Here is a 23,491-nt window from a genome sequence, read left to right on the forward strand (position 1 = left end):
CGCAGTGCCTCAAGATGTTGCCAGTGGCCCTTTAATGTCAGAAAGGAGACCCAAGCAGACACATACCTCATTCCACAGGGAAGATGGCAGAGGGCCAGTCATGTATGCCTGAGAGAAATAAGTGGCGCGACCAGTTGATTGCAGATTTCCATACCTTGCTCAGTTTGGAGGTCGGGGGCAGAGGAGCTGTGCTGCCATCAGCCCGCAGAACAACTGTGAGGGAGAAGAAAGGGCGACAGCAGGACACTGATCTTCATAGTGGTCGTTCCATCCGGTGCTCTAGGCAGGAGTCTAGGGCCAGTCGGTCCGCTGACAATGCAATTAATATTAGCGGTGGGACAATCCTGCCATTTACCACAATACCACCTCACCTCAAGCATATTGGATCACAGAGGATTGTGGTGCCCATTGCAGGGGACTGTGATGTTCATATGTCCAATGAAATGAAGCAACAGTTAATGGTATGGTCGCTTTTCCAGTCTGCTTGTGTGAATACAAACTGCAATTGCAGAAAGTCAGCCCTGCTGATAAAGGTTCTTATCAAGATAAAAGAATCATGGAACCAAGACTTGAGTAGCGTTTCTTTATTAGGGTACTTCATGAACACATCTTCGCAGGCACTCATTTAAAGTTCACGTATACATCTTTGAACTATGTTTTTGCATAATATGATCAACCTAATCTGATAACAGCGCTATTGTTATGAAAATATGAGCTGTCTAGGAGGGGGCAGGCCGGAGCAGCTCATTCACAATACCAAGTAAGCCTCTCTAACTCGTCAAGATCAAAGTCCTCTTTTCGAATCCTGAAATATTTCTGCTGGCACCTTCTTGGTGTAGGCTTTGATGAAACTTCTGTAATGGGCTAACCAGAGGGGGTGGGGGTTCATTTTTGATTAAAGATATGCTACAATCCCTTACGGATGATCCTAAGGTCTGTCCACTTCCAGCACACAGATCAAGCGATCCCTTAAACCAGAGATCCGGGAGCATAGGGTGGTTCATCAATGTCTGCAGCTTCCACATCCGATATTGATCAAATGGTCCATGATCTATGGAGAGATATTAAAACAAAATATTACAAGCTGTAATTACGATTTTACCAAATCCATTTCAGAAAATCAACAAGACCATTCAAGTGACTAAAGAGAGAATGGATGAAGCAGAAACTTCCATACGTGACCAGGCGCGCGAACATACTGAGCTGATGGAGTTGGTCCAATGCTTAAGAGCATTTATCATTGTCAGATAAATTGGAAGACTGCGAAAAGTGCTCCAGAAGACGCAATGTTTGAATTAGGTTACCCAAGCACGTCACGAATGAAAGAATGAAAAAGTACGCCCAAGCTTTATTACATGAGATCTTGGGAGCGAGTGATGCCTCTGGCTTGTCCTTGGGCAGGATTAAATATTTCTTCAATTCTCAGAAATGTAAAGGCCTGCCACCAGATGTCCTATACAGGGTCCATTAGCTAAGTGAATGGAAAACAAATGGCAAAAACAAGGGATTTCAACTTATAAGGAGATCGGCAGCGCGCAGGTTCACATCTATCAAGACTTGCCACCTACAACAATCTAAGAGCAACGTCCGTTGAAATGAATTACCTCTTGGCTTAAACAACGACAATTAAATACCGTTGGCGAGTTTCTCCTTTCAGATTATGCCTTCGCTTGGACATTATGCAGAATCATTTTTCCTCGCTGGGAGCAGCGGCTCAGTTTCTAAATATTTCAACGGCGACCTACACCGGAAACAGGGACTCTCTCAAGGTGCATTGCAACAGCCTTGCTGCCCACAGACTAAGCCGCAGAGGGCATCAACAGCAGTGGGACTACATAGACAGAAGAAATCGAAGGGCAGACCCCAATCCCAATTACTTTATGTTTTTTGTTCATATTCAGAAGTGCATTACTTATTTATTTCAATGTCTCATGGCACAATACTGGATTTTCATTGGGATAGAAAATATATACGAGGTTATATTTGACAATAGAGTTCCCAGAAGCAGGTGTCCCTATATCTTTCACAGATGTTGGTGCATTATAATTGACAGTTAAGCTTTAGTGATGTGGTACCTAATCTTCTAGTTGGGGTCATCTAGGTCACAAAGAGTCAAGATACCAAGAGTGTCTGGGAAACATGGAGTTATAATATCACAGTAAATCTAGGACGCAAACCATGTGGGGTTGGGTCAATTGCTGTTTCAGACAGGTCACAATACATCTAAAGTTGCATTTTTCCTTTTCAGTCAGATGGATATTATTTTGCATGTATTGTGTCTTTGACTGCAGCGGTTTGCTTAACACATTTCATGGCAAGTTTTTTTTCACTGAACGGCAGGTACACAATAATATCAGCAAAGGTTCTGGGTCTTAACACCCTTCTAAATGGAGTACCACCCAGTCGACATTGTTCGAGTTAGACGCCGACATTGTTCTCCTACAGAAGACCCACCTGCTGGCCAAAGATACCAAAGGATTACATTAGAGAATGTTCCCTTTACACTTCTTTACATCCTTAGAGACCAGGAGAAGGGGGTGGCAATACTGATCAGTAGGAACCTTGAGACGTCAATTGCAGCTAAATGCCATGATTTTTTTCAAGGTAGATATTTGGGCATACAACTCAATCGTCATACTATAACTGGCAATTTTCTCAGGTTATGGTCTCAAAGAGGGGAGGGATATGTTGTTTGTAATCAATTTTCCAAAGCAGCACATTTTTAGAGAGCAAGCTAATATTTTCGGGGTGGAAGGAATGTTAATGAAGTATTAAATGCTAGTATGGATCACTCTTACACTAATATGGCAGTACATTTCGAATGCTCTCCTGGACCAATAAAAGCGATTGTGGACCTAAATTGATCATGTTTGGCATAGAACAAATGCTTCCGTTAAAGATTTCACATTTTTATATGTTTATAGAAGCTACTCTAGAACTGATCATTCTTACTTTAAGATTCCTTTCGCAACACATACAATTAATTGATATTGAATGTAAAAATGTTTCTGATCACTAGTCAGTCTCACTGGTAATAACTTTGACCCTAGATACCAATCAACCCACTTGCATTTGGAATCTGAATGCCGTCCCTGTGTTACAGCCAACGATAAGAGCACACTTTAATCAGGTTCAATAGGACTATGGTTTGGATCACATGGAAATAATGTTAAAGGTATTTATATAGCGCACCGTCACCAATGGAGTTGGTCTCCAGGCGCTCAGGCGGATCTGTAAACAAAAGGTGGACGGGGTGGGTTAGTGGGTGAAGAGGGCGTAGGAAAGTGAGAGGTGGTGTACTGTTGGCAGCTTCAGTTTGGTTTTCACCATGGGCATGGGTGCGCAAGTAGGATCGAAGCGAGTCCTTGCGAGCTGTACCGATCTATGTGTTGGTTGTTTGTTGTTGTGGTGTGGTGAAGTCTGTGCGGTTTGCTGAGAGAGATGTGGTTGTGTGGGTTTTGTGTGCATTAAGTAAGCAGAAACGAGAGGTTTTGGTTAGTGGGTTGTATGGCTCATAATCCCTGTAGTTTAGTTTATGTATCAGGTAGTCATATTGGGTTAGTATATTCTCTCTAGGTTTACTCAATTGTGTAGTTTCAATGGCAATACTGTGGCTGGTTTAACAGATTAATCGGCATGGTACCTCTGGTTCAGAGAGCATTGTCCCTAGATCCATGGTGGTGTTTTATTACTGCCGGTAGTCCATTGGGTGGTATAACTTCTCTTCCTTTTCCTTACGCTCTAGTATCAGGACCGGGGGTGAGGTTGGCCTCCAGCTAAGTTATTGAGCTTGGTACACCCCGGGGGTGGGTGTAATCCTTCTTAGGCAGTGGCGATACATTATCTATTCCTGTTCTTTCCTATGTATTACTATTTATGGTCCATTGCTGCCTGTGCCCTCAGGTTGCCAGGTGCCATTGCTGGGTAATACCTTGCTCTCCCTTCCGAATGATCTGTGTTTGTTCATGTTATTATTGGTGAGGTTTAATTGATGAGTGGATATATTACATGTCCGTATATCCTTATTTTAATAAATGTTGATGATTAAGGGACTTCGGGTAGGCTCATCCCTCGGCCTTGTTCCTCTGTTTATGTCCTTATGGGCTTTCTTTCCGGTTATCGGGTGAAGAGCCATGATTTGAGGAGTTTCCTGAATTGTAGGTGATCTCGTGTTCCGTGTTCTTTGGTAGTTTGTTCCAGGTTTTTGGGGCGAGGTGAGAAAAAAAGAGGATCCTCTGAGTTTTCTCTTGTATGATTTGGGTTCCAAACGGAGGTCGCTGCTCGATCCGAGTGGCCTTGCAGTGTGATGTACATTTAGTTTTCTTCTGATGAACTCTGCGCCTTGGTCGTGGATTGCTCTGTGGGTTATGCACATGGATTTGAACTTCATCCGCCGTTTGATGGGTAGCCAGTGTAACGTTCTCAGCGCTGGTGTGATGTGTTCTCTTCGAGATAGTTTAAAGAGCAGACAGGCCTCCACATTTTGCATGCAGTGGAGTTTATCTAGGAGTCGTTCCGGAAGGCCTAGCTATAGGCTGGTGGGGTAGTCTAGTCTGGACATGAGGGCGATGGCGGCAGTTTTGTTAGTGAATGAGAGGAACGGTAGGATCCTTTTAACAGATCACAGGAGAAAGAAGGATTTGATTAGGGCGTTTACTTGTGGCTCTAAAGTGAGTTTGTTGTCCATCAGGACTCACAGGTTTTTTACAGTTGATGGGGCTGGGTTTCACCAAGTTCAGTTTGCCATGGGATGTAGAGGTTGTCTTCTCCATTTTTTGTGATGATCCTTATTTCTGTTTTGCCTTGGTTGGGCTTGAGGTAGTTAAATTCATCCAGTTGTATATTTCACGAAGGCAGTTCTCTAGTGTTGCGTTGTCTTCTTGTAAGTCTTGTATTTTGTAGATTGCCTCTCAGCACAGTTATAGCAGGTGAGGCCATGTCTTTCAATGATTTTAATTAGCTGCGACAGGTAGATATTGAATAGAAATGGCGAGAAGGATGATCCTTGTGCGACTCCGCATGATTATTCTCGGGGGCTTGATTTGTAAGGTTTCATCCATATAGTTTGTTCTATTCGTTAGGAAGAATCTGACCCAAAGTAAGGCGTTGTCGGTGATTCCAAATTCTTCCAGTCTCTGATGAGGATGTGCTGGTTAACTGTGTCAAATGCTGCAGAGAGGTCTAGATGTATCAGAGTGGTGCTGTTTGAGTCTGCGTTCACCTTTAGATCATCCCATATTGAAATAAGTGCTGTTTCTGTTCCGCTCATCTGTCTGAAGCCTACTTGTGCTTGGTTTAATAGGTGATTTTCTTCTATGAAGTCTTGGGTTGTTCTGTATGTGTGTGTTTCAAGGAGTTTAGCTGGGTAGGGAATGTAGGAGATGGGTCTGTAGTTGTAGAGGTCCTCTAAGTTTCCTAAGAGCGGTTTGCTGATTTGCTTCAGGCACTCTTCCTGTTGAGATTGAATGGTTGAGGCCGTTTCTGTAGTATTACATTAGTGTTCCTTGTGCAAGGATTGATTTGTAGATGTCAGGGAGGGGCAGGGATCTGCCGAGGAGCCAGATTGGTTGTTTTGATTTACAAGATTGACGAAAGTCTCAGCTGATATGTGCGGGAAGTTTTGTTCTGGTGTGCCTTGCATTGGTGGGTGTCTTGTATGGTCATGATTTTATTTTTGAAGTGGTCTGCAAAGTCATTGCATAATTTCTTCGATTGTATTGGAGTGTTGTTGCAGCCGGGTGGTTTTATTTATTTTGTTTATGATTTTAAACAGTTCTTTTTGGGCGTTTGGTGCTTTGAGGATTCTGTTGTCGTAATATTTCCTTTTTGCTTTTTGTATTTCCTTTTTGTATGAATGGGTATGTTGTTGAAGTTTTTATTTGTTTCTGCAGTCTTTATTGATCCTCCATTCTAATTCTAGTATATAATAGTGAAAGGGGCGCTCAAAGGCTTTGCCTAATGTCAGAAACAGGGCCAAAAACAGCTAACTAGCAAAATAATCTAATCTAGAGGCCCAATATAAGACTTCAATCTCTCTTAAAGATCATCAGCTTCTAAGAACAGCACAATGTCATTTGGAAAATATATCTCTACTGAGATAGCTTAAAGTTTATTAAACATAAGAAAATTCTATTTGATGTGATCTGATAATCATCCAATTATTACCTTACACATTGAAAAACAAGAACACTGCCATAATACATGTGTTGCCTTGTGATAGGTACGAAATGTAATGTGGAGGTGGACAATCTACAAATCTTCAGTATTTTAGATCTTTATTTTCAACCCAATCTTCAGACCTGGGTTTAATTGACAAATAGTTGGGTAGTGCAGCAAATTGAAATGATGGATAGGGCCATTACAGTTGAGGAAATACCACAGGCAATTGGACAAATGTCTATGAATACATGACCAGCTCATATTTATAAAAAGGTCCCTAGAAGAGGGAAACACAATTGGAGAATCAGTCACTAATCCACTTAGTGAGCAAGATAAGAATCTGGTTCTTTGGTCCTACTATCATCCTATAGGAGTAGAACACCAGGACTCACATATTTGCTTAGATTGGCTTGAATCTTACCAAATTTAATTGAGGCAGGCCAAATCAATTACTGGTCAGGGATCTCAAGACAATACCAGGCACAATGTTACTATCTCTCAGACTATCAATGTAAAAATAAAAGATAGTAAAATAGACCTTGAACAATATTTTCAGTTAATGCCGAAAAGATATTGGACTGTCTTAAACAAGCCTACATTCAAAGTATTTTAGTAAAGGTTGATGTTGGCCCTTGGATTCGATAGGGGATTTTGGCAAATTACCAACATCCTACTACTAAATCGAGAGTTAATATAGTCCTTTTCCAGACTCTTTCAAATCAATAGAAGACCCGACAGAGATTCCCTCAACCCCATTAGTGATGGAAGCTCTTCCCCAATATATTCACCAAAATGAAAAGATTCAAGATATTGCTATTGGGAAGGTATGTCACAAGTAGGCTCTTTGCAGCCGATGTAATTTGACCATGGGCAACTCTTCCTCAGAATTCACACAATTGCATTCCATTTCAGGTTTCAAAATTATCCATTGCATATCAAAATTACTAACTCTCTCGGAGGGCCGCTATACTATTCAAGGGCTGCATACTTGCTGTCACTTTCAGTGGGAGCAAGAGAAGTTGACATATTTGGGTATATTCGTAAGCAAAGCATATATATCACTGTTTATTCATATCAGGGATCCCCCAACGTGTAGCTCGAGAGCAACATGTGGCTTCCAGCACTCTAAAATGTTGCTCCCTTGTTGCTCTGGGCCATGGTGTGAAGGCCAAGAAGGAGGCACTGCAGGGAAAAGATCATGGTAGCAGTATAGCCAGAACAGAGGCCCGTTTCAGAAAGTGTCCTTACTCATTACAGTGCGATTGTTAAAAAGTGGTCATCTTCCTTTGCCCATCTGGCAAATGCATGAATTAACAAAATAATTTAACAAAGTGCCCATGTTTGTGCTCTGATGAAAATGGCAATCTCCTGTTCCTTTGTACAGCTAGTAAGAGCAAAATGGACTAATAGGTGGCATGCCTACCCAACTTCGCTTTATACAATAATGTGCACATGCTGTTTTTCGTACAAGCAAGGTTTTGTCCGTCTGCCACGTGGAAATTGGCAGATAAGGCAAATGTAGGCCAAATATTTCATAATTAATTTGTCTTACATACAAATCAATGTTTTTGTTAATAAGTCTTAATGAACAAGCCAATTAAATAATCAAAATACCTAGTTGACACCACCGCACCACTCTATGAAGTGGTCTGCAAATAGGGGTGTCATGGTATTAGTTTTATGACGGTACGATAACCTTCTTGCCAAATGACGGTATATCATGGTTATTGCGGTATAGCAGGTGGAGTTAGCTAATCTTAACAAATATTTTCTGAAAGATCATAAACTGTCAGATTTATCATCACAAACAAAACCAGGCACCCAGGACCAGAATTGGGCTTTTCAAACATACTTTCCACTGAAATGTCACCCCTTGCTTCCACCAAACACAAACACACGTGTGGAGAGGAGGAGGGGAGTGCGACTGCTGCGACTGGCAAAGCAAACTTAATAGCTTTTCTTACGTGGTCATTTAGGCTTTTGGCTCCCCCACTGGCTACTGGTGAAGATGAACATGTTGCCATCTTGATGACCTGCATGCCACAGATCAATCAAGGTTGATGGTAGTATGCGCTTGTGCGCATGAACACACACACACGCACTCTCTTTATGTGACAGCCTTTCGTTTACTTGCGGGCCAAAAGGTGTTCAGTAAACACGGACATGTCACCTTTGGTATGGCAGCAGTGAATACCCACAGAGATGAGTGAATTTTGCAGTGTGACTTATTATATGTAAATTCAATGATAGAACCAGGGAAATCCTCCATTGTCATATGTTTAGCAAACATTATCCATTATAAATATATAAACCCCAAAGCCGCCATCCCAAAGTAAACCCTTTTCCTTCTTGGCACTGTATTTATTCTTCCTATTGCTAACATATTGATTGTGTCAGGCATGTGTGGTTTATGGAATGGCATTAAAAACTGCTCCAACTAAAACTACTTGGCAGATGGCACATCCAACAGTGCAAGACCAAGACTGCGCAGCACTTGCTTTCTGCAGCCTTTCCAAATCAGACTGAAAAGCACACTTAACGGTATAAACGGTATACCGGTATAAACAATGTGACGGTTATTATTGGTCAATTAAGTGGTTCACGGTATCTTTAACGGTATACCGTTATACCGTTACATCCCTATCTGCAAATGTTCAAAGTTTTGACCAATGTTTGCAACAAAATATTTTTTTAAATCCCTTGTGTGTGGAAAGGAGAACCAAATTCTTCCTAACCACTTTATTTCATGAGATTCAAAGAGAACAAGTATTAAACTAAAAAGCAGCTTTAACAAATTCAAATAAGCTATAATATTCACTGAAAAAAACCTTAGTTAAGGTGCAGTTAAGTTGTGCAGATTTAACGCAACAAACCCCTTTGAAACTCAGATGTGGGAAGTAATGACCAGCTTTACTCGGCGTGCCCCAGTTGATGACGCTCATAGTGTAATTTTATACGTTATTGTGAATCCCTTCTCGTACGGGCTCATGGGCTACGGGAACGCAAGCTGGTCATGACTTCCTACATCCGCTGAATTCCAAGGGTTTTGTTGCGTTAAATCTGTGCAACTTAACTAAGACCTTCTAAGGTTTTTGAGAGAATCGAGGGTTTTGTTATACCATCGTTTTTTACTGCCCATGGTCTTCGGCTGTGTCCACTGTACATGTTCCCCAATATGTTTCTTTTGGGCCAACTAGTTGGCCACGGCCGACAAGCCAGCGCTTTTGGCCCTGGCCATTGAACACGACCTTTGGCTGGGCCACTGTATATTTAAAAAAACACAACCATGCCTCTTAGCCTTGGCCTTCGTGTGACTGTACATGTTCCCCCAATATGTTTTTTCAGGCCCTCTAGTCACAGTCTTCGGCTGTGTCCACTTTCCAGATTGCATTATTCAGTCGCATAACGTAACCCAGTGGCCAAATCCTTCAACCACACCCATTCCCCACACCTAACTGTAGCCATAAATTCCACTTTCTTTTGTATCAATCTCATTTTTGTAAACCTTTTAAAAATAATTTTCCCATAACCGCGGTTATATTATTAATGTACTACAAATAACCCTGGTTATCGGTAAACAGCTACAAATAACTGCGGTCTTCCAGAAAAAGGCATGCAAAATCCAAAACTCTTCCCCAACTCCCAGGCCTTCACCAAGTGCCCCCTCCACTTGCCATGCTTCCCCCCCAATCCTCAAGTCCCTTTTCCCCTCCCTAGCTCACTCCCATTCCCCCTCAAACACTTGTTGCTTCGTGTGACGCACTTTTCATTCCCAATCCCATTTTCGACTATAATCGTGGTTATCCCCAGCATAACCTTGGTTATGCAAAACCTTTTGAGCTCTAAACTTAACCCGTACTGCCCCCAACCACACCAATTTAATGCAGTATCCTTTCCCGCTCCCCACCTCTAACCGGATGACATTTCATCCTTTTTCCTCCTCCAAATGGAATTTGTTCCACTTTTTTACTAACTCTGGTTATTCCCATTATAACTGTGGTCATCACTCGCAATGAAAAATAAAATGGCACTTATTTCTGAAAGCCCTCTGCTGCAAAACACCATGGGAAAGATGTAGCTATAATTTTAGGAGAAGGGGACACCCCCTTCTCCATCAAATATTTTAACAACTACTGGACATAACCCTATAACCCTCCTGGAAATAGAGTCAACGCTTTGTGGCCAAGTTCATGTACATGTCAAGTACATGGTCCAATTCCGTTGTGCGGTTTTTGCTGTGCGCTTCACAGAAATGTTGACTTTTTCCTCTATGGGGTAATGAAATAGGAGTAGGCCGAAAACAGTTTTTTTGCTTCTTTAATAAATGTTTCATTGTGCAACAAATATTTCCCAAAATGTGCAGTCTGGGGGTGGGGAGAGCCCATGACAAGCTGCATTTGCTAAATATCTGCCAAATCCGTCATGTAAATCAAAGGTTTTTAGCAATTCAATATTCGGGTTTACTATGGGACTTGATACTCAACTATAGTGCAGCGACTGCCACACTAGAATCTAAAAAACGATAATTACAATGAACGATATGAAACAGCTTCTTCCATTCATGTCCTAGTCCGATTTAGCAAAAAACAGGGTGTTAACCAGCCCTTACGCAAAACAGAAAAACAATACATTATTGGAAAATTAACCAAATCTTCATTGACTCATGATGCAGAGACACTTCGTATATCAACCTGGACACATTCTTTGTTTTTTGAGGAGAGCGGGGGAAATAAATTTAAACATACCATTAGCATCATATTGGGGATCTTATTTCAAAGATTTCTCCTTGCAGTCATATATGTGTACTTAAAGGGATGGTCTAGTAAAAATGTTTATTTAAAACATAGAGAGGCCACATAAAAAAAAAAATACTAGCATCCTCCGTTTTAAAACTTCATATGTAAACTTTTGAGCTATTCAAGCTCAAAATTCGAAAAAGCAAGCACAGGGGCGCCGCCATTTTGTGAAATGGAGGCCCTCCTGTGCTGGCTTTTGCGGCACTAATGAAGGAAAAGCCAGCCAGCTGTAGTAAACAAAGTCTACCGCTGGGTGGCTTTCCCTTCATTAGTGCCGGGACTCGGAGGACGCGGACCGGAGACCAGAGCAGGAAATCTGCAGCTGAATCTCGGTAAGTGCTATTTATTTTTTTTTACAAAAAATAAGCACTAGCTGCGTTTTTTTTTCTAAGTTTTCTGGGCTGGAGGAGCCCGGAAAACTTAGAAATAAAACCGAAGCTTTAAAAACGTTGTATTTATGTTTGCAGTCGCTTTTGAAGCGACCGCAAACATAAATACAACGTTATTGTGTTGGAAAACACTGCGGTTTTAAAACCGCAGCATTTTCCAACACAACCGCGTTGTGTCTGCCTGAATCTGCTTTACCATTTGGGGCTCTCGGGCTCCCCACGGGGAGCCCGAGAGCCCCAAATGGAAAAGCAGATTCAGGCAGACAACGCAGCATTTAGCATTTCCCATTTGGGGCTCTCGGGCTCCCCACGGGGAGCCCGAGAGCTCCAAATGGGAAATCAGCTGCAGGTAGAAACACTACGCGGCATGTAAACATAACCGCGTGTGTTTCTGCCTGCTGTGGCTTTCACTTTGGGTCTCGGGTGCTCCCCTGGGAGCACCGGAGACCCAAAGTGATAGCCACAGCAGGCAGAAACACACACGGTTGTGTTGGAAAACGCTGCGGTTTTTCTTTCCAAGTTCCTTTGGGGCTTCTGTACTGCTTTACATTTTGAAGAGAATATGTTTAATTTCGTGTGATTTAGTAATTCTTTCCAATGCCTCCTTGTTGAGTTTAGGCATTGCCAACCAGCTCCGGTGGCTGTCGGAAAGCTTCATCGTGGCGCCTACCCATGGCATTGGAAAATTAGGTTGAGGAAAATTTTTTAGTGTCCAAACATTTGCACTAAACTTCCTCAAAATATTTTGGAGCAAGAACCCAAAGCGACAGCTAATGCTCATTTAGTCTTACTATATCTTTGAACAACTTAAATGGTTCCTTGGTCTAAAAATGTCATACTTACCACTCAATTTCCTCACAGTTTACCGTAAACAACGACTTAAATGCCAAATGAAGTTAAATGCTATTGCAAATTATCTTTGTTAGAACTGCATATAGTCTAGAGAACTTAGGTATTGCAAAGTAATATGGTCTATTAGTCATCTTAAATGTGTTACATTTATAATGTGTTGCAATCATTTTACCACCAAATGAGCACCAATATGTTCTGTGAAGAATCCTGCGGATCCCTCCCTGACACCCTGCTGAAGTCTCCTCCAAGGTGGCCAGGGGAAGGCAGACGCTTCCTGAACCCAACCCTGGGGGTGGTGTACTGTGGGAGGATCACCTGGGTAGAGACAGGGCCCAGGGTAGTCAGGAGATTCTGTGGGATGAGACTATGTCCTCTGACAGGGAGATTCTTAACATTGTGCCAAAAGAGGTTATGCCTTATCATTTTAATGTCTCTCAACATTCCATTACATCCAAGGCTGTGAACCCCAAGGTTGTAACATTTTAGCACATGATACCAAAAGAAAGATACTTTATGGTATTTAAAACTAAATGCCGCCTTCAATTCCAAAGGTGCACTACAAAGGATTGTGGAAATGTCTTCTCTAAATCATCTTCCTCTACAAAAGTTAAAACCCACACAGCCCCTCTGTTAAAAATATTAAGGGGATTAAATCTATCCTTAAAAATGATCACAAAGCAGAATTTACTTTGATTAAACTACATGTCCCAGAATCCTAGAGGAACAAACTAGGAAGAGGGCTTACGAGGCTTGTAGATTTAATTGTCAGGCAATTAAGCCCAATAGCCATTTCAGGAGTCAGGCAATTGAGGCTGATGGCTCACACCTGAAGCCAATTGTCAAACCCATGGAGCATAAAAGGCACCAGCAGAAAGGGAGAAAGAGCTGGAGCAGGAGTTGGAAGGCTGGCAGTAGTAATAGCAGCAGAGGAGAAGCACAAGGCTGGCAATTCACGAGGAGGTGGGAGCACACAAGGGTCGCCGGAACGCAGAGACAGCAGATTTCACCTGCAAATTCTGAGAGGGTTCTGTGTTCTCAAAACCTGTATTGCAGAGGAAGACGTGCTCAAATGGAAGTTTTCCCCATCTGAGCAAGTTGCTGTGATTGCAGAGCTGTGACCGTGTGGGAACCCAAGGCCAGAGGCAGAAGGCAAGCCAAGGGTTTCGTGGGTGAAGGAGACTACCAATTAAGATGGCCAGAATGGAGACACCCGTGCTGGAGAAGGGTGGGGGTCAAAGTGAGCCCAAAGAAGTAGCAGAGGTCGAAGAAGTCGGGGAAGCAAAGTAACCCACAAACACAAAAACGTCCATGCTCTGCGAGACTTTGTCTCTTCGCTGAGCCAAAGCCTATTAAATATAATGAAGGCAGTCATTGAACAAATACAAACCCTTCTTTAATAGATTGCACATAGAAGACCGTATTTTTAACAATCAAAGTGTCATTCTAGGCGTTAAGCCTTAACCTCCCAAATAGCGGATATGACGCACACACTGGCAGAAAGTCCAGGTTCCTTGTTACATATAAAGCACAACAGAAAGAGGGGGGAGGCGGTTCACCCATCGAGCAGCAGACTCAGAGGCCAGTGGGGCTGGGGAAGTGGCAGGAAAAAGAAAACCAGGCCCAGCTCAGCAGAACTCGCGACACCTTGGAAGGCGCCGTTTCATGTGCAGCACATACTGCTCTAAAACGTGAGTCAAAAGTGGGGACTTGCTGGGTGCATTTGAGACGAAGGGCGTGTAGCTTACCACAACATAGCTTAGCTCCCAGGTCACTCTAAAACGACCACTTGTTGTTCATTTCATTTATTCAAATATGCTTATTGCTCACATAGCAATCTTGTTCATCTGTGTGATGTTATGTTACATAATATTTGCTTCAGCTTTGGCATGTGTAATGCGAATTAGAACAAGTTACTTTCTTATCTGGTAACGTTCTTTCGATGGGATGTTCCTCCGACATAATCCACATCTATGACAGGTAATCACCACAGCGCTGCTACTTCGGAAAATGTTCGGCGCCTGCATCCTGCGTCGATACGCTGTCCCTCGAGGGTCTCAGTCGAGCCGACGTCACCGGATGTTATAAGTAGGACGCACGACGCCCGTAGCCTCAGTTGTAGTTTTTTTCTCACAACGTGTGGCACCAATCTTCTGCCAGTATGACTACAAAAAACCTTGCGGAAACGTAAGCTGGAATCGCATAAGAAATTCTGTAGAGGGGCAGGCTGGGAGGGTGCAATGTGGAATACGTCGGAGTAACATCCCGACGAAATAACGTTACCAGGTAAGAAAGTAACTTGTTCTTCGAAGGGATTGTGTCCTCTGACGTATTCCACATCTATGACAGACTCCCAAAGCAGTACCAACGTATAAAGGCAGGAAAAGAATTTAGAATGCCCAATTAAATTGCAGAATAGAGGACCGCCTTGCCAAAGGCCAAATCCTGCCCATGGATAGAATCCAGGGAGTAGTGTTTTACAAAAGTATGGGCAGAGGCCCATGTGGCTGCTTAACAAATGTTACGAATGGGAACACCCCTCTGCAGAGCAGAGGCAGCCACACCCCTAGTAGAATGGGCCCGTAATCCTACCGGAGGGTCCTTATCCGCCAGACGGTAGCATTCAGAGATTGTCAAGATAATCCATCTGGCCAAGGTCTGCTTAGTAACAGCTTGACCCAAACGCCTTCCAGCATATCCTACAAAGAGCTGATCGTCCACTCTGACCCGGGACATGCGTGAGATGTAGAAACTTAAAGCTCTCCTAGGATCCAACCTATGGAACCTCTGCTCTTCCTTACCAGGATGCGGAGGAAGATAGAATTCCGGAATAATGACCTTCTGGCTCAAATGAAAGTCCGACACAACCTTCGGAAGAAAAGAAGGACGGACCCCAAGGACAACCCTGTCCTTATGGAACACCGTGAAAGGTGGCTTGGCGGATAGTGCCTGCAACTCAATCACTCTGGGAGCGGAAGTAACGGCAACCAAAAATACAGTTTTAAAAAGGTCAACAGTCTCAAAGGACAAGAATGTAAGGGATCAAACGGAGCTCCCATTAGGAATTTCAGAACTAATTTCAAATCCCAACCGGGCACCTGGAAAGGTGACGGTGGGAACACATTAGTTAGCCCTTTCAGAAACTGAGAAATCAAAGGAATCTTAAAATAAGAACACTCCTCAGACGAGCGCTTAAATATGGACAGCACCACAGGTAACCCTTAATGGTACCCACTTGCAGGCCCGTGTGGGCTAACGAAAGCAAAAATGACAGAACCACAGGAATGGCACATGAAAAAGGATCCACATTTTTTACCCTGCACCAGTCGCAGAACTTTCTCCAACGGCAACAATAAAGGGACTTTGTTGAAGGCCTTCTGGCCAAAGCAACACCTCCATCACGTCTTCAGGGAGGTCCCAATCCTTGTACCTCAACCTTTCAAAAACCAAGCATGAAGGTTGAGAGACTTGACTTTTGGATGGAGAACCCGACCCCCCCTCCTGTGAGAGCAGATCGTCTCGGTAGGGAAGACTGTGTGGAGGGCAGATGGACATGTCGAGAAGGTCCGGATACAACGCTCTCCTGGCCCATGCCGGAGCAATGAGGATCATTCGGGAACCGAACCTCCGTAACCTCAGCAGCACTTGCGGAATGAAGGGGACTGGATGAAACGTGTACAGCAGTGGGAAGGACCACTCCACTACGAACGCATACCCTAAGGCTCCTCTTGGAGGAAATTCCTGCGAGCAGAATCTTTCGAATCTTCGACACTGGTGGCGAAGAGATCCACTTGTGGGGTCCCCCAAAGGGTGAAGAACTCCAAGAAAACCTCCTGAGCCAGCTCCCACTCGTGAGAGACCGTGCTCTGCCTGCTCAGAGCGTCCGCTGCCTTGTTTTCATCTCTGGCTAGATGAACTGCCGAGATCGAAATTTCCTGCTGAATGGCCCAGAATCAGAGCTGCATCTCCTCTACACAGTGGGAGAGACCCTGCGCCCCCCCCTTTTTGTTGAGGTTGTGCATGGCCACTGTATTGTCCGTCAGAATCAGGACATTCTTCCCCCGCACAGACGGCAGAAAAGCCTTCAGAGCTAGCCTGATGGCACTCAGCTCCAACAGATTGATATGGAGTCTGGACTCCGACGGAGACCAACGACCGCCGACGATCAACTCGTTGGCTTGAGCTCCCCATCCCGTGAGGGATGCGTCCGTCACGATCGCTACCTCCGGCCAGGGTAGCCAAAAGGGAGTCCCCTTCATCAGATTGCCTTTGACGGCCCACCACAGAAGATCCTGGGCGACCGAGGGCAGCACCTGAACAGGATCCAACATCCTGCCGGAGGACTGCGACCACTGCATCTTGAGAGCCTATTGCAGAGATCTCATTCGCAACCTGGCCTCTGGCACCAGTAGAATGCAGGATGCCATGAGGCCGAGCAACCTCAAGAACTCGAACACCGGGAGATTCTGGGCAAGTTGAAACCTGTCCACCATCTGCAGAATGTGATGAGCCCTCACCTGGGGAGGCGAACACTGCCCCAGGGATGTGTCGAGCACTGCTCCGATGTACTGGAGCCGCTGAGTAGGTGTCAAGTGGGACTTCTTTAAGTTGAGGGAGAAGCCCATCTTGTGAAGGGAGTGGCAGGTGACTGACAGATGATCCAGGACTTTCAAGGGAGAGCACACCCCGATCAACCAATCGTCCAGGTAGGGGTAGACGTGAATCCCCCTTTCCTGAGATACGCTGCCACCACCACCATGAGCTTGGTGAAGACCCTCGGGGCGGAGGTCAATCCGAACGGCAGGACCCGAAACTGAAAATGCAAGCCGCGAACCTCAGGTACTTTCTGTGCTTGGGATGAATCGGTACATGAAAGTAAGCATCCTTTGGGAAAAACTCCTGGACCCGACACACTCGTTACTCTTGGCGGCTCGGGCTAGAAAATGGAAGCGGGCCGCCCTTCCCACAAGAAGAGAGTGGGTAGCAGTGGCTAAGAACATTTATTTCATGGAAAGACTCACAGCGGCAATACAGTGCTCATGCACCCAGATAGAGATGGACTGGCTACAGTTTATGGAGGCATTTGGCCATGCAGAGGAAACACCCGGAGAACCACGGGGTCCAACAACACGGCCCGAAACCACCCTTCGCATATAACACTTTACTTCAGACTTGGGGGAGTCGGTTAACCACCGACGGCCCTTAGCCCGGTCAGAGTTGCCCCAGGAGACATGAGGGACAAGCTGTTTTTGGGACCCGAGTCAATGGGTTTGGGGGGGGGGGGAAAGTGGGTGAAAACACCAGGGATTTACGGTTTGTTTGTGGTGTTATGACAGGCTCCTGCCCAAATTTTTACACGCTGTAAATGTTCTGTTACCGCAAAATACCAATAAGAATTGATTTTTTTAAAAAAAAGAAAGTAAGCATCCATGAGGTCGAGAGACACCAACCAGTCCTGAAGTTAAAGGGCCTGGAGGACTTGAGAGAGAGTAACCATCTTGAACTTGTCCTTCCTGAGAAGCTTGTTCAAACCACGCAAGTCCATGATGGGTCTCAATCCCCAGTCTTTTTTTGGGGATCAAAAAATATGGGGCATACCATCCTTTGTTCCTCTCCGCTACGGGCACCAGTTCTATGGCACCTTTCTCCAGCAGGGATTTGATTTCCTGCGCAAGGAGCGGATCCATACTCTTCAAAGAGCTTCCCTGGTGGATTGTCGTGAGGCCTCTGTTGGAAAGGAAGATAGTAGCCATGGGCTATGCTCTCCAGAACCCACACATCTGAAGTAATGCACGCCATTCTACAAGATGCTGCGTCAGCCTTCCCCCAACGGCCGAACCATGGGACATGGCCTCATGACTGAGCTGAAGCTGCAGCTGCAGTGCCTGAGGGCAAATATGCAACTGCCTGAGCGGCCTTGGCACCTCGAGTACCTTGTTTTCCACCTCTGGTACTCCTACGTTGGACCGTTGAACTGGCAGCTCCCCTCGATCTACCAAAGTAAGAGTAGTATCGAAAGGAACCTCCCCTCCATTGCTGTCCCCGAGGACGAAAAGGCGGAGGTTGGCGAACTACAGCACTCAATGACTTCGCTGCAGCTTTGGTCGCCTGCACCACCAAACTCTCCTGAGTGGGGTGCAAAGACAAGTAGCCGGGATCGCCACTGGCTGGACGGTATTTTTTTGGCAACGACTTATTCACTGCCGGAAGACACTCCGGAGCAGTCCAAGCCGCTGCCACCCTTCTTTTTAAGGCCATATGAAATGGCAACACTGGGTCAGTGGGTGGACCTTGGTCCAAAATATCTGTCAGGTCATCCTGCAGAAAATCCACAGGTGGAGCAGACCACCCCAAGTACTCCGTCACCCTTGACATGAGACGCGTGTACGAAGACTCAGTGTGTACCAGGCTCAGGCCTGCCAAATTCAACCTCCGGGGAGGTGTCCAGATCACTGGCGTCATGCAAGGATTGACGCAGGTCTTCCATCTGGCTATGACCAGACAACAGTTCATCATCAGGAACCTCAGGAGGGACAAACCCTTCCAGATCTGAACCCTTCATCCACCTCTGAGATTTAATCCAAAGGCTGGAATAAATCCCTAGATGAGGGTACAGAAAAAGGCTCAAACACAGGCCTCAGTGCCTTCATCAGGGTTTCCACCGGTCTCCGGGGCACCTTCGATAAAGCCTCTTCAAAAGGCATCGAGGGCCTTGATGGAATCTGCGTCAACGCCTAGCGAGGTGCCGGCGGCTTAGACAACGGCTTCGAGGCCGGAGCCCCGAGCGTGTCCTTCGACGGCCTCGGCGCCGATGACTTCCTTGGAGGCGGCGCCTCTAGAGAGCCCCTCGACGGATATGGTGCCGATGCCTTCTTAGACGGCCTCACAGGCTCTGACGGTCTCGAGGTTGCAGAGGACCGGGACCTGGAACGGGCATGGCTAGAGCGATCTACCTAGTCTGATAGGGACCTCGATGGCTCCCGATCGCGCCGACCACCCGAGCCCGAAGGCGTGTGAGCGGTGGCCCTAGCGCGTTCGTCGGCTTCTCTCGAAAACGGGGACAGAACAGAACCCTGTGATTCAAAAATCGCCATCTCCTTGCGAAATGCGTCCCATTCTGCTGGAGATGAATGCTTGTTGGGACAAGCTACCCGCCGTCTGGCGGAGTCCTCGGACGGGGACCCCGAGGCGTAAAGCCACCCCCGTGGATTTACGCCTACACAGAGTCGCCCCTCAAATCGTCGGTCGAAAGCCCAGTGGATTTCGACTTTCAGGGTTTGGAAACCCTACCTACAGTCAGCTTCTTCTTATGCTCCCGCAAGGCCTTTGACATCAAAGACTGGCATTCATCACAGTCATCGGTGGCATGGTCCTCGCCGAAGCACCAGAGGCAGACGTTGTGCGGGTCTGTAAGCGACATCTTGGAACCGCAGTCCCGACACTTCTTGAAGCCCAACCGCGGGGTAGAAGACGATGAAGACATGATACTTCACAAACAACCAAGTTCGAAGAACCGATTCAAATCAGGAGAAACTAGGTGCGCCGAGATTCCGAAGCGAACACGTTTGCGGAAAAAACGGAACTGAGGCTACGGGCGTCGTACGTCCTACTTAGAACATCCGGTGACATCGGCTCGACAGAGGCCCTCGAGGGACAGCGTATCGACGTAGAACATTTTCCAAAGCAGCACAGCTGTGGTGATTACCCGTCATAGATGTTGAATAGGTTGGAGGACACAATCCCTTTGAATTAGAGCCCTTAGAAGGTAGAGTGGGATATTAAACATTAACCTGGTAACTCCACCGTCAAGTGCATAATTCAGAGTCGTTTGTCAGAATGGTATCTCTTTGAATCTTAGAACTTCACAAATTCCTGGCTGTATTTGTTTAATCATGGTGGTAAGCACACACACCTATGTAGGTTGTCTTCTAGTGCTACAACACAGCCTGCAGTGAATATCAGCATGAAAAAGTCTGAAGACCGCATGTCCAGTTTCACAGCCTCTACTGGGGTCGAGATAAGGGACTCAGGGTCAAGCTTAACTATAGGCAATTTTGTCAACAAGCCTTGCCAGTAACTGTAACAGGCTCCAAAGCCACTCACGTATAGTTAAGAGTAAAAGTGGTTAGTTATTCTCAAGCAATCTGTTAACAATGGAAATGTAGCATGTGCGCTTATTCTGAAAGCAGTTGCATTTGTGTGGCAAGGAAAGACCATTCCATCCATTGTTAAACACTTTCTCATTACCGGAGTGGTTGCGTGCCTTTAATTGGGTAAAAGGAAAGCTTTCGGAATCCATTCCAAAACCCAGAATTACCATCTTACAAGAGTAACACGTGAAATCTGCATCAGATGAAAGTCAGAAGTTGCCTCCTTGATACTACACGGGAATACAATTACATACAATTCTTTAAGTTTAAAAATCTACCTTAAAGAGTGGCTGTTTGTGCCTAATTAGGTTTTCACTTTGAAGTCTGAACTTTGTATTATCCTTAATTGAATAAGTTACTATACTGAAGGAGAGAACAAGCAATAGCCAAGCCAAGAGGCGAACACTTTTTATAGTGAAGCAATTACTGTTTAAACTCATCCACCTACTCTGAAGTTGTCTAAAGTCCAGTGGCCTCAAATATAAGTGGCATTATTACCTAAACCTGAAGGAGTGGCCCTGCAGCTTTTCGGTATGTTAGCAATATGTATGAAAATTAGAGGCTTTGGAAGTTTTTTAACATAGGTTCTCTAAACAGATAACTACCAACATGTTCTTTCTAAAGAGGCATTTAGCCTGCAAAAACACAGAATGTCCTTATTATGATTCAGCTGTTCACACGTGCTCTCGAAGCAAGGCCCAGTGTGTTATATTAGCTAGGGAGCAGTTGTGTGAAGTAAGGTGAAACTCTGGCTGGAGTTCAATTTTAGCCCACAGTCAATGGCCTTTTGTAATACTATATGGGTTGTAAATGTACAAAGACGTGCCTCTTGTCAATGGTGACAGAGACTAGGTGCCTCAGGTGGTCCTTTGTAAACCATGCTGGTCACGCTTAAAGCGGAATACACCGGTCTATGAGCTTTAAACCAACATTCTGTTCTGGCGTTTCATTTTACCTTCAAGTTATTTTTTGAACAAAGGCTGGAATACTAAGAAGAAGTACTTTCCCACAATTGGCACCACCAGATGGGACCACATTGCATTTAAGATCCAGTTGGACTAAATGTGCCACTGTCAGAGAGAAGGAAAAGGTTGGGAGTCGAGCGTGGGGCGCACCGAGTTTATTTGGACAAGAGTTTTCCAGCAGCCACACCTTCACTCACCAGCTGATCTCTGCAACTGAGGATCCCCGTCTGTAAGAAAGGGGTTTTACATTCCTGATGAAGCACTGGCACAGAATACTGCAGAAAAAAGGATGAGAATGTTCGAGTAATGTTGTATGGTCTGATGTTATAAAAATTAAATGTATTTTCTATGGGAGCATACTGTTCATAAACCATAGCGAAATACAATTCAATATGTAATGCTGTGTTCCCTGTGGAAACCTACCGTTAATGAACCATAGAGAAATACATTTGAAAATGTGTTGTGCTTTCTATAGGGAGCATGCTGTTAATTAACTTTAGGGCTATACAGTTGGTGTACACAAGTTGAAACCGTGGTAGAGATGAATAATGAAAAGCATGTAGACTGCATTGATTGTGAGCGCACTGCACGTAGTGGGACATTTTCAAAGCAGCTTTGAGATCATAAAGTTAGTAGGACAGAAATGGGATTGCAATGTTCTAAGAGTCGACTGAAATTCGCAAAACATGTACCTGTTCCCCTGAACGATTTGCCAGGATAGAAACTGATGATCAGGAGAGGCCTGAGGGTAGTGTTTTTGCAAAAATGGCTTGAATACACTGCCAACAACCCTGATTTAGAATTCCCAATGCATGGGTCTTTTGACCTAGTCAAAATAGGATATTTAAGGGAAATATTACACGATAAGGGTGATAAGGCCATTAGACCCCTGCAATGGTAACCAATGGGAAGATTATGCTTGACAAACATCTATAAGGGAAGCACAGATTTAAAAAACCTAAGCCACAATCTGAGAAAGAGAAAGCGCACGCATATGATCAAAAGATTTATTTTTTTTAAATTGAGATGAGACCACGTAAATATAATGAGGATCAAGGGTGTGCATGTAGCCAAGGCTTACTCCCTCAGCCCCGACACCTGAATCAACAGTGACCTTCGAGGATGACACAGATGCGTTGTTAGAGGATGACACAGATTAGTTGTTAGAGGTGGTGGGGAGGCCTTTTATCGATTAAACATTCTATCAGGTACCTAGTGATAAGGGAGTCCTCCCGCCACCTCATGCTCACAGGATTACAGCTCACGACACGGAAATCCCAGAAAAGGTAGTTTTGACAGATCAAAAACAGGGTGGAAGGAGTAAAACAGGCCAAAGTGTACGTCCCCCGAGCAACAAGATACGCTTATATTCGCAATAGTACAAAGGCTATGTAAACAAATGTGAATGTTACATAAAACGGTGAATGAGAACAATAAAGTGCATCCCCTGCCAGATGACTAGGAGAACAAAGACCAAGCAATACTTGATTTGAACATCTGTCCTGCAATAACGGCAAAAGGTTTATTGTGGATAAATGCCCCATCAAAGACTAAGGTAACTCAAGCGTTTCCAATGAGAGAAGTGCCTGGCTTTCACACTGATAATCCGACGCACCAGGTTCATGGTCCCTTGGAAACGGATGGCGCCAGGCTCATATTTGGAATGGGACTTGAAGGGACTACTTTTTATGTGGAGGCCTGCAGCCAACATGGAGGCACACACACAGTCTAGTCCCCAAGAACCAGAATGTGCAGTGCAGTGTTTTAGGGTGTGGTAGCCCGGACTACTTTGCCTGGACTACTTTACAGGGTAGGCTATATAAACCACACCCAAGCTAAATAACGTGCTTCGCGTTATCCTGCAGACAGCAGCGGAACGCTCATCGTGTTCATAGACCAGCACCCGGCGTTCCTGGAATCGCGGACCTGCAGAGGAGACTAAAGATCATCATTAGCAGTTCCAGCTTACCTGCAGTCTTCCATCCTTCGATCCCAGCTGCTCGCGGTCTTCCATCCCGTTGGCAGCATCTTCAGGACATCGCGCTCGCACCGGAACGAAGCACCTGGGGAGGAGAGAAAAAGGGACTCTGTCATGATGCCTACCCCCGGGCAGCTGGACCAAGGCCATTCGCCCCGGAAGCAGGCATCCGGACATCTGTTTAAACCTCAGAAGCCCCGGCTGG

At 45.0% G+C, this 23,491-nt stretch overlaps 1 protein-coding gene and 1 long non-coding RNA gene across 11 annotated transcripts in view; both read right to left on the reverse strand.

Annotated features, from left to right (window-relative positions):
* The window catches only part of EIF4G3 (eukaryotic translation initiation factor 4 gamma 3), a 4,880,525-nt gene that overhangs the window by 4,791,578 nt on the left and 65,456 nt on the right, over positions 1–23,491 (reverse strand). The window lies entirely within an intron of this gene.
* Positions 570–22,127, reverse strand: LOC138472254 (uncharacterized). Its single transcript, XR_011268578.1, has 2 exons — positions 21,506–22,127; positions 570–1,051 (listed from the first exon to the last, which is right to left on the reverse strand). It is a non-coding gene; the product is annotated as an uncharacterized lncRNA (long non-coding RNA).

This window comes from Ambystoma mexicanum, chromosome 8, assembly GCF_040938575.1.
Source record: "Ambystoma mexicanum isolate Mex_15411 chromosome 8, UKY_AmexF1_1, whole genome shotgun sequence".
Classification (NCBI taxonomy): domain Eukaryota; kingdom Metazoa; phylum Chordata; class Amphibia; order Caudata; family Ambystomatidae; genus Ambystoma; species Ambystoma mexicanum.